Source organism: Carcharhinus amblyrhynchos, chromosome 1 (genome assembly GCF_965287045.1).
Source record: "Carcharhinus amblyrhynchos chromosome 1, sCarAmb.v2.hapA, whole genome shotgun sequence".
NCBI classification, from domain to species: Eukaryota; Metazoa; Chordata; class Chondrichthyes; order Carcharhiniformes; family Carcharhinidae; genus Carcharhinus; species Carcharhinus amblyrhynchos.
The window spans coordinates 51,785,116-51,797,423 of record NC_137324.1 but is presented as its reverse complement, the minus strand read 5'-3'; positions in this window follow the sequence as shown (position 1 = coordinate 51,797,423).

Sequence of the window (12,308 nt, the reverse complement as noted above, 5' to 3'; positions counted from 1 at the left end):
GCAGCATAGATAGAGTGAGATAAGGCCAGGGTCCAGTTGTGGGAGGTGAGGGTGGGGTGAGGCAGGGTGGGGGGGAGGTCAGATTGAGTCAGCACGCAGGAGGTGATGGGGGTGGAGGGAATCTCATGGGTTGGGGAGTCCCTATCGGGGTGTAGTCTCCGGTGTATGCAGAAAAGAGCCCTGAAGGGGACTAGGAGGTGAGGGAGACCTGTGGGAGGATCAGGAGGATGGAGGAATCCTGTGGGGGCTTGGTGTGTGTCTGTGAGGTGAGAGCTGTTTTTGGAGGCCTAGGGGCTTAAGGACAGGATGTGGTCTGGGAGGGGAAGGTGGGGGGTTGCTTTCACTGGGGACAGGACATCCCTGAAAATGAAGCACCCTTTCTGTCTGACAGCAGCCTGTGCAGTAAAAGCTGCCTTGCCTCCGCCTTCCCTCACTGAAAGTAAAATAACAATGGAGGCAGACTGAAAACTCAAGTGGTTGTTAATTGTCCACTTAAGATCATTAATAGGCCCAAGGGCAGGCGAGCTACCTACGTTAATGTGGATGAGCAGAGGGCGGTGGGAATGCAACTCACTTTATTTTAAGAGAACCTTTAAATATGTTGATGGGGTCCATAGAATCCAACCTTAAGGCTCCTTCAAAATGACCAAATAGTTCACATGCTGTCTTTAGGTTCCTCCGCTATTGTACACAGTTTCCAGTAATAAGTACATGAATGCAGTTTTAATCAACAAAACTGTGGAAAAAAATAAAACTCATTATCATTAGCACTTAACAGGCTGTTTATACTCTAAATACTAATCCACAATGCATAGGTTAAATGCACTTTCCTTTATATGGTAGATAGTAGAGGAAGAACAGAGTAGTGAACAAAGTGTTGACATTTTAAAGTCTATTTAATTGAGGGAAAATGATTGAAAAACTGACTCTGTGAATTTCAGTCACTCCTAATTGCAAAACCTATTGAACCAGTGATGAAGAAAAATCCTGGTTAAGTGCATCTTTTAAAGAGGTTCTTGACATTATTGTTTGAACTACAGCAGTGGAAAATGCCATCAGCTGCGATGCATTGCTGACTAAATGTTGATTTTAGGCATAATTTTACTTATCATTATGCTTCTTTTTCTAAACAGTTATGTCTGAATCGTTTATAAATATCTATCAGATTGTTAACTTTGTCAATGGTGCTGCCTTATTGTGCTCTTCCAGATGACCAACATTTGGAGAAAACTCTCCCAGATTAGTATCTTTTTCATTTGGCTGAGTATTATTTCCTATCACAAATTTGCTCTCTCTCTCTCTTCTTATTCCAAAGGCACTGATTTCCTGATGCTTCAAAGCTCCACTGGTGCCAAATACTAAAGCGACCATTATTCATGGATGAGGCTTGAAGGTCAAGAGAATATTGTGTCAATAGAACATTCACATCGGATAGAATTGCAGCTGAGCTCAGTCCTGTCCCAAACTGACATCCACCCATCAGCGTTTGCTGCAAAGGTCATTGGAAAGGATCCAGGAATAGCAACTCTGGTTCATTTCTTCCTTTTCAACCAGGATGAGAAGGGTTTGATTCCTGGCTTAGGTCACTGTCTGTGTGGAGCTTGCATGGTCTCCATGTCTCTGCGTGCATTACCTCCGGGTGCTCTGGTATCCTCCCACAGTCTGAAAGACATGCTGGTTAGGTGCATTGACCCAAACAGGTGCCAGACTCTGGCTATAGAGGAATTTCACAGTAACTTCATTGCAGTGTGAATGTAAGCCTTACTTGTGACTAATAAATAAACTTTATTTTCCTTTAAGGTGGTGGGGAATGGGGGTGGGCAGGCAGTGCTGAGGTCAACTTTAGCGATCCTTTCTTTCTGTCCTCTTCTGGAGTCAGCTAATTCAACATAGACTGCAGAAGAAAGCTGGATTTGAATAGCGGGGGGAAAAAAGCAAGGATTCTTGATTCTAATCACTAACTGGCTCCAATTTTCCTGGGTTGCGTTCATCAGAGGGTCAGAAATTTTCACAGAGATCCCAGGGAGCAACAGAATTCATTTCATGGAATCATAGAATCTTACAAGGTAGAAGGAGGCCATTCAGTCCAGCGAGTCTGCACCAACCACAATCCCATTCAAGCCCTACCCCCATAACCGTAGCTAGCCCACCTTCACGAAGGGACAATTTAGCATGGCCAATCAACCTAACCCGAGCATCTTTGGAGTGTGGGAGGAAACCAGAGCACCTGGAGAAAACTGACACAGACACGAGAAGAATGTGCAGACAACACACAGACAGTGACCCAAGCCAGGAATCGAATTTGAGTCCCAGGAACTGTGAGGCAGCAGTGCTGACTATAGAAACATAAAAACATAGAAGATAGGAGTAGGAGGAGGCCATTTGGCCCTTCGAACCTGCTCTGTCATTCATTACGATCATGGTTGATCATCCAACTCAATAGCCTCATCCTGCTTTCTCCCCATAACCTTTGATCCCATTCACTCCAAGTGCTATATCCAGCTGCCTCTTGAATACATTCAATGTTTTGGCATCAACTACTTCCTGTGGTAATGAATTCCACAGGTTCACCACTCTTTGGATGAAGAAATGTCTCCTCACCTCCGTCCTAAATAGTCTACACTGAATTCTCAGACTGTGACCCCCAGTTCTGGACTCCCCCACCATCAGGAACATTCTCCCTATATCTATCTATGACCACTGTGCCACCATTTGAACAGCAAAAAAATTAAGGGTTATGGTGAGCGGGCGGGTAAGTGGAGCTGAGTCCACATAAGGATCAGCCATGATCTTATTGAATGGTAGAGCAGGCTCAAGGAGATAGATGGCCTCCTCCTGCTCCTAGTTCTTTTGTTCTTATACCGCCCCTCAGCTCAGCAGCTCAGCAGCAGTTCAGCTGCATTTCTATCCTATGCAAATATTCTATTGACACAATATTCTCTTGACCTTCAAGGCTCATCCATGAATAATGTTGCTTTAGCATCTGATTTGATTTTATTTGATTTGGCTTGCCATCCAATCCATACCATTTTCTCATGCAGTATAGATTGTTTTTCCCTTTGAAATTTAGTATTCTTGTATCTGTCCTGTAGAATAAATGTATCTTTTTTCTTCAACAAAAATACCCTGAGGGAAAATAGAAGATGGCACATTTTCTTTTAGTGAGAAAGAGACTGGTGTTAGTCTGATGACAACTCACAAGAAAAGACATGTTCAGATATCAGTACCATTAACATTAGACATTGCTGCTAATAGGCAAGTATTAAACTAAGATTGGAAACTGCCCAACCCAAGTGACGATTTCAGGTATTGACATGACTTTAATTCTGAGTTTCTCTTTTACCAAGTTTATCATATACCAGTATTTAGAATTTCATTTAAAGTGTGGCTATGAATTTGCCATAGTACCATAGATCAAACACTCATAGAGTTAGACAGTGCAGAAACAAGTCCTTTAGCCCACAATGTCTGGGCCGGCCATCAAATACCAATCTATATTAATCGCATTTACTAGCAATTGATCCATAGCCTGCTATGCCTTGGCGACTTAAGTGTTCATCTAGATGCTTCTCAAATCTTAATCTTAATGGGATTGGGAGTTACAGACAGTTCTTTGGCCTGGTAGGTATGGATATGGTTGGCGCAACTTGTGGACTGAAGGGCCTGTTTGTGCTATAGTGTTCTGTGTTCTATGTTCTAAATACTGTGAGAGTACCTGCCTCCACCACCCTCCCAGGCAGTGCATTCCATATTTCCACCACCCTCTGAGTGAAAAATCTCCTCCTCAGATCCTCGCTAAACAACTTACTCCTCACCTTAAACCTATGCCCTCTGGCTTTAGACACCTCTGTCATGACAAAAAGCTTCTTATGATCTACCCTATCTATGACTCTTCTAATTTTGTATACCTCTGTCAGATCACCACCAGCTTCCTCTGTTCCAGGGAAAGCAAACCTAGCTTATCCAGCCTCTCCTCAAAGCTAAACATTCTATCCCATGCAACATCTTGGCAAATCTTTTCTGTACTCAGTGCAATCATGTCCTTTCGATAGTGTGGCAACCAGAACTGCTCATAATATTCCATCAGTGGTCCAATCAATGTTTTACAAAGTTGTACCAAGACCAACCTGCTCCTATATTCCAAGCCCCAGCTAATGAGGACAAGCATTCCATACATCTTCTTCACTACCCTATCTACCTCTGCTGCCACCTTCACAGATTTATGGACTTGAACACCAAGGTCCCTTTGTTCCTCAATACTCCCAAAGGACTAACCATTCATTGTGTATATCCTACCCTTATTTTACCTCACAAAATGCATCACCTATGACTTTCACCAATTTCTATAGGATGTATCACAGCTTGGTATGCCTCCTGCTCTAACCAAGATAGCAAGACACTACAAAGGGTCAATAATGAAGCCCAATCCAACATGAAAACCAGTTCTCCTATTCACTGACTACGTCTACACTTCGTGCTACCTCAGATCAGCAGCCAGCATAATCAAGGACTTCACATACCCCGACATACTCTCGTCCATCTTCTTCCATTCAGGAAAAAGATACAGAAGTCTGAGATCACATATCAACTGACTCAAGAACATGTTCTTCCCTGCTACCATCAGGCTTTTGCATGCACCTACCATATGTTAAGCTAATCTTTCTCTATCCTTTAGCCATGTCTGTAACACTACATTCTGCGCCCTCTCCTTTTCTTCTCCTCTATGTACTCTATGAATTGTATGTTTTGTCTGTATAGCCACAAGAAACAATACTTCTTACTGTATCACAATGCATGTTACAAGAATAAATCAAATCCATAACACGACCAACTGCAACACCCACCATAGCTTCGATCAGAGAATGAGGAAATATTCCTGGAGATGAATGATTTGATTGAAGTGTTCCCTATCACCATCTTCTTAAGAGAACAATAGATGGACATCAGAGACGATCTTGCCACATTGTCCAGATTCAGAGGAAATAGAATTGATAAGATAGATGACGCTCAAAATTTATTTTTCTAACTGAGAGATTTATAATGAAGAAACATCTATCAGAATTAGATAGAGTGCTGCAAAGTTAATCGAGGAAAAAAATTCTCACCACTAAATCCTGTAGGAGTATAAACACATTCCCAAGAGAATGTTGTTGCATATTTAATTGAGGCATTTAGAAGGTGTAAGTAATTTGGTTCTTAGAACATTAAGTGAAGTAAATCTATCCTTCTGCCACTAAGGTTAGATCTACCATTTGAACAATATGGAAGAGCATGCTTATTGGCCTATTTCCTTGAAGGAACCAGACTGAACTTGACCGTGATGTTTGTTTAAGTGTTGATAATGTCATTCTGAAAGGGAGAGGAATCAATGGATTTCAGAATGGGTGTCCCTGAACAACAGGCTCAAAAAACAACATAACCAATTACCTGCTGTGAGTTAATTGAGTACAATGAAGAGACTTGTTCTGTAACATTTTCTTTTGCATTCATCAGGACAGATGCAAGAACACCAAATTTCAAAGGGAGCAACAATTTATTCTGCATGAGAAAGGGTGTTCATCATTTGGAAAATGAATTTTAATTGGTTGAAGTGTTGCGTTGGGGAATTCACAGGGAACTATTGTCTCCATTAGTTTTGTTCAATTCAAAAGAAGGCACAATGACTGGACATATTCCTTTTGCCCACAGAGGGCAGGCCTATGTGAGAATATATGTACCTCATAGCAAGCAGAGACATTGTGCTCCACATACATTCTTCAAGACAGTGTTCTACCAGCTCCCTCCCATGTAGTTCTCCTGAGGAAGAAATGTGCTCAGTCCACCATTAAGGATGTCTTTCTTCCCACATGATTGATTGAGGGCATTTCTCTCAAGTTCCAAGACGGTTCATCTTGCTCACTAGGGCATTATTTACCCTGTCCTTTCAAGGTAATGTGACACTCATCCATTTTAACCCCGATTCTCTGAACTTGCTTTTGACTTGAAACATCCAAAGTCAGGGAAAATTGACTACTTACATAGTTCAATTTATTTTATGCTTTTTATAAATATTTATAGTTTTTGGATCTCATAGTATTAAAAAAACTTACCTTGAAGTAGTTCAAGCTTAATTAGTGGGCATTTATAAAGAAATAATTAGCTGCATTCAGTGTGAAAAATGTGAAAATGTTCCTTTTGGGAGAAAGACTGAGAAGGCAGATTAATATTTAAATGGAGAGAGACTGCAATCCAGAAAACTAGCATATAAGAGCAGAAGGTAATATGGAATGTTGATTTATATTTCAACAGAGCTAGAGTATAAAAGTAAGAGGTCTTGCTGTAACTGTACAAGGTACTAGTGAGGTCACAGCTTAATTACTGCGTACAGTTTTGGTCCCCTTATTTAAGGAAAGATATATCATTGGTGATAGTACAGAGGAGATTTACTAGGTTGATCCTAGGTGTGAAGGGATTGACATATGAGGAAAGATTAAACATGTTGGGCCCCATTTTACCATTTTGATTCTAAGTGCTGGGCAGACTTGAAACTGGGGGTGTTTCAGATCAGACTTTTAGACCCATTTTCTGGCGCCCCCATACGCACACTGCCTCCAAAAATATCAGCAATTCTGAATTGTGCTGCACAAGCCTGAGGGTGGGGCTTAATGTGCCCAAAACCCTGCAGCTCTGATCAGCACCTCCAACTATGCATGCGCAGAAAAAAAAGATGGAATACTGCTCCCCTGCCACATCCCGCCTGGGCTGGATAATGCCTTCCCCGCGCCCGCATAAACATTGCCCCACTCCACAACAATACTGACCCCCTTATCCCCCTTTCCACAGCCACCCAGATCGATCGTAGGCTCCTCCCCCCACTGACCTCAGGCAGCGTGGGGGCAGACTTCCCTTCCCTTCCACTGATCTCAGACAGAGTAGCAGCAGACCCCCCTTCCTCTCCCCATCGATCTCAAGCAGAGAGCTGTTGGACACTCAGCACTTATCTCCTCACAGCTGGAGTGCCAGAATCGAACTTTTGTAGAGCATGTCTGTTTCGTGCCGATTCCAGATGAACGAACGCAGTGGTAAAGGGGGAAGTGCTGGTAAGGTTTGGGCATGAAGTCCAGTAAATCAATTTAAATGCATTTAAATGGCAGTCGCACCCATTTCAGGCGCAGTCTCAATCACCTTGGTAAAGGGGGAACCAGCGCGGAGGAGGGCACGGATCGCGCTACTCGCCTTACACCCAACTTTACCAAGTTTTCATGCCTGAAAACAGGCGTAACTTGATGGTAAAATTAGGCCCGTTAGATCTGCAATCCTTGAAGTTCAGGAGAATGAGAGATGATATGACTGAAGCATGTAACATTCTTCGGATAAAAGTTGGGAGGCTGTTTTCATTCATGGGACACTATAGGACCTGAGGGCAAAGTCGCAAATGAGTGGCAGCTCACATTTAAGGTGGACTTGAGGAGGAATCCCAACAAGGGTACAACTTGTTATTAATGTAACCTAATACCTGATCCTTCGAAATTGTAAGTGAAATTTTCCCAAAGATTGTCAGAACGGTGAGAATAGGGTGAAACGAGTCGGTCTCTCAGGCGTGCTCTGCATCGATACTCAGTCACTTTTGTGGAAAGTTGGGAGTTTCTTGTTAGTACTGAGGTACGATGCCTAAACACACCAGTGAGCCGACTGCAGGTGCCATTGTGCAAGGGCTTCCCATTCTCACGGTTTCCTCCGGGTGCTGTCTCTCCTCTCCCAGTCCAAAGATGTCAGGTTAAGTTGATTGGCCATGCTAAATTGATCCTAGCATCAGGGGGATTAGCAGGGTAAATATGTGGAGTTACGGGAATAGGACTTGGATGGGACTGTGGTCGGTGCAGACATGATGGGCTGAATGGCCTCCTTCTGCACTATAAGGATTATATGATTCTGTCCTATAAGATCAACAATGATATCTGATTGAACAGCAGACCAGGCTCAAATATCTGAATGGTCAACTCAGTTTATCAAGGCATATGGATTCAAGGCAGGTTAATGTATTTTAGGTACAGAATGATCAAAATAAAAGATGAAAAATGCTTTTGGGGTGGAACTCCTGTTGTGTTAAATTTAAGGCAAAGTGCCCCATCATTGTCCATCATCTACACTCCCTATTCTCTGGGACATCATCACGTGAAAAGCTGTCATTGAATTCCAACACAGTGTGCTGTCCTACCCTAAGTGAAACCCAATGGTTTGCCAAACATAATTTCATCGAGGTGCGGCCCCTGAGACTGAAGGGTCAAACCGTGACATCACAATGCAAGTCTCCTCCTCACAATATGTATCATGGTGATACCAGATAGACATCACAATGCATTTGTAAACTGGATAAGTTTGAAGCAGGAGGAGACTGCACGAGCAATTTAAATGATGGGAATGGAATTGATTACACAATCACTGTTGTTAACTGGCTGACCTACCGGATAGTGAATGTGCTAGAAGATCTGAACAAGTTTAATTGTGAAGGAAGTATGAAGATCAGTAACATAACTACTGAATTTAATGCAAAACTGCAGACTTTCAAAGGTTTGTCAAAATGTAGTTATTTTGTATTGTAATTTGTGACAAACTCAATGGCACTGATTTGATTTGATTTGATTTATTATTGTCCCTTGTATTAGTGTACAGCGAAAGTATTGTTTCTTGCACGCTACTGTTCATAGAGAAGATAACGAAGGAGGGCAAAATGTAGTGTCATAGCCAAATTGTAGAGAAGGATCAACTTAATGCAAGATGAGTCCATTCAAAAGTCTGATGGCAGGAGGAAGAAGCTGTTCTTGAGTCAGTTGGTACGTGACCTCAGACTTTTATATCTTTTCCCCGATGGAAGAAAATGGAAGAGAGAATGTCCGGCATGCATGGGGATTTTAATCATGCTGGCTGCTTTGCCGAGGCAGCAGGAGGTGTAGATAGAGTCAATGGCTGGGAAGCTGGTTTGCATGATGGATGAGGCTACATCAATGACCTTTTGGAGTTTCTTACAGTCACAGAATAAGAGCCACACCAAGCTATGATCCAACCAGAAAGAACGCTTTCTATAGTGCACTCATAAAAGTTGGTGGGAGTCGAAGCTGACATGCCAAATTTCCTTAGTCTTCTGAGAAAGTAAAGGCAAGGCATTAGTGAGCTTTCTTAATTATAGTGTCAGCATGAGAGGGCCAGGACAGGTTGTTGGTGGCTGCACAGTAGGGTGGAATAGTTACATTCTAATAGTTAAGCAGCACCTCTCTCAGCTCCCTTATTAGAGTACCTGACTGATTGTCTCAATCATAATCTGTGAGTTTGGTGTGTATATCCTGTTCTGTAGCTGTCATCTGCAGCATTGCTCATGGGTAAGCAGATTAAGTCACCACAGCTTTGTGAAGGGTAGGTAACATCTGGCTAACCGCGCAAAAAGAATTGAGAATGCCACTAACATAGTGTGCAACTAAGATGCTGTTTATTTGGACTTTCAGTGGTATTTTTACATTTGCTTAACATTAACAGCAGGAGACAAGGAACCCATCATTAAAAGTCGGCCATATTCCCTGTTCCCTGGAACATTATCACATGGAAATGTGTTGAATTCTAGCGCAGTAAGTCATAAGACATAAAAAAACCCAAGGATTTGCAAAACATAAATTTATCAAAGTGTGGCGTCTTGAACTGATGGGTCATGCCATGACATCACAGTGCAAGTTGAGTTTAGGAGTCGGGAGGTAATGCTGCAACTTTATAAGACCCTTGTCAGACCCCACTTGGAGGACTGTGCGCAGTTCTGGTCGCCTCACTACAGGAAGGATGTGGGAGCTATTGAGAGGGTGCAGAGGAGACTTGCAAGGATATTGCCTGGATTGGGAGGCATGCCTTATGAAGATAGGTTGAGGGAGCTAGGTCTCTTCTCCCTGGAGAGACGAAGGTTGAGAGGTGACCTGATAGAGGTTTATAAAATGTTGAGAGGAATAGATAGAATGGATTCTTGGAGGCTATTTCCCAGGGCTGAAATGGTCGCTATGAGAGGACACAGGTTTAAGGTGCTGGGAAGCAAGTACAGAGGAGATGTTAGAGATAAGTTTTTCACTCAGAGGGTGGTGAGTGAGTGGAATCGGCTGCCGTCGGTGTTGGTAGAGGCGAACTCGCTGGGGTCTTTTCAAAGACTTCTGGATGAGTATATGGGATTTATTGGGATTGGGAGTTACAGATAGTTCTATGGCTTGGTAGGTATAGATATGATCGGTGCAACTTGTGGGCTGAAGGCCCTGTTTGTGCTGTCGTGTTCTATGTTCTATGTTCTAAGTCTCCCTTCACAATGTGTATCACGGTGACGATATCAGACATCACAATACCTTTGCAAACTGGATAAGTTTAAGGCAGGAGGGGCTGCACAAGTAGTTGAAGTGAAGGAAGCAGAGATGCAAGCACATTGTTGTTAATTGGCTGATGCATTGTGAACTGAATGTGGTCGTCTGGAAGATCTAATGAGCCTGCTTCATGAAGGAAGTGTGGAAATTGGAAGCATGAACCAATGGATTCAATTACAGGTTGTGACATTGAAAGGTAAGTCTCAGCATGGTTGTTGGTATTTTGGAGGAGGCTGCATGATCAGTTCAAGTGACAAAAATGGAGCTGCCCTGACACCGTTATTAAGTGGCTGATCTATCTAACAGGTCGGCCAGAATATCCGAATGAGTTCACTTTGCAAAGAAAACTTGGTAACGTCATCAATTAGTGGATTCAATGGAAGGCTGTGAAATTGAAAGGTGTTTTGTGTCATTTCTTGAATCTTGCATTGTAATTCATGAATAACATTACAAACTGGAGTTGAGGAGAATAAGAGGGGCTCTCATAGAAACTTATAAAATTCTAATTGGGATGGACAGGATAGATTCAGAAAGAATCTTCCCGATGGTGGTGGGGGGGGAGGTTACAAAATTAAGGGTCATAGTTTAAGGATAAGGGGGTAAACCTTTTAGAACTGAGGTGTTTTCTTCACTTCAACTACTTGTGCAACCCCTCCTGCCTTAAACTTGTCCAGTTTATTAAGGTATTGTGATGTCTGATATCATCACTGTGATACACATTGTGAAGGGAGATTTGCACTGTGATGTCATGGCATGACCCTTCAGTTTAAGAGGCCACACTGATAAATTTGTGTTTTTGCAAACCCTTGGGCTTCATTTTATGTCTCATGATTTACTGCACTAAAATTCAACAAGCTTCCATTTGATAATGTTCCAGAGAACAGGGAATATGGGCAATTTCTTCACCTAGAGGGTGGTGAATGTGTGGAATTCACTACCACGGAAAGTGGTTGAGGCCAAAACATTGTGTGATCTCAAGAAGAAATTAATTATAGCTTTTGGGCCTAAAAGGATTAAGGGATATGGGGAAAGGTAGGATCAGGATATTGAATTAGATGATCAGCCATGATCAAAATGAATGATGGAGCAGGCTCAAAGGGTCAAATGGCGTCCTCCTGCTTCTAGTTTCTATGTTTCTATGCAACTCAGTAATACTGCTGCACAGTATAGGGGAGATGATGATATAATGGTAATGTCACTGGGCTAATAATCCAGAGGTTCAGGCTAATGTCATGGGGACACAAATCCCACCATTGCAGCTGAAGGAATTGAAAGCTGGCCTCAGTAACAGCAACCATAAAACTCATTGAGCTGTTTGACAAATGCCCTTTAGGGAAGGGAATCGCGGAATCACAGAGTGCAGAAGAGGCCCTTTGGCCCACCAAGTCTGCACCAACATGTGAGAAATACCTAGCACACATAACTAATTCCATTTACCAGAAACTGGGATACAGCCATAAATGTTATACAAAGAACAATGAAAAGTACAGAACAAGAATAGGCCCTTCAACCCTCCAAGCCTGTGCTGATCATGATGCCCTAACTAAACTAAAAAATAAACTTTCTGTCCTTACTCAGTCTGTATCCTCTATTTCCTCTCTATTCATGTACCCATCCAGATTTCTTTTAAATGTTGCTAAGGTGCTTGCTTCCACCACCTTCCCTGGCAGAATGTTCCAGACCCTCACCACACTCTGCATGAAAAATTTCCCCCACACATCTCACCTTGAACATATGCCCCTTTCAATTGACACTTCCAACCTAGGAAAACGCTTCTGACTATCCAGGTACAAACCCAGGTACTTTTTTAAAGGATGTCAGGTAACACACTTCTACCACTCTTCCAGGCAGCAAGTTCCAGACTTCTGGTTAAAAAAGATTTTCACTCACATCCCCCCTAAATCTTGTATCCCTCATCTTGAGCCTATGTCCCCTTGTGACTGA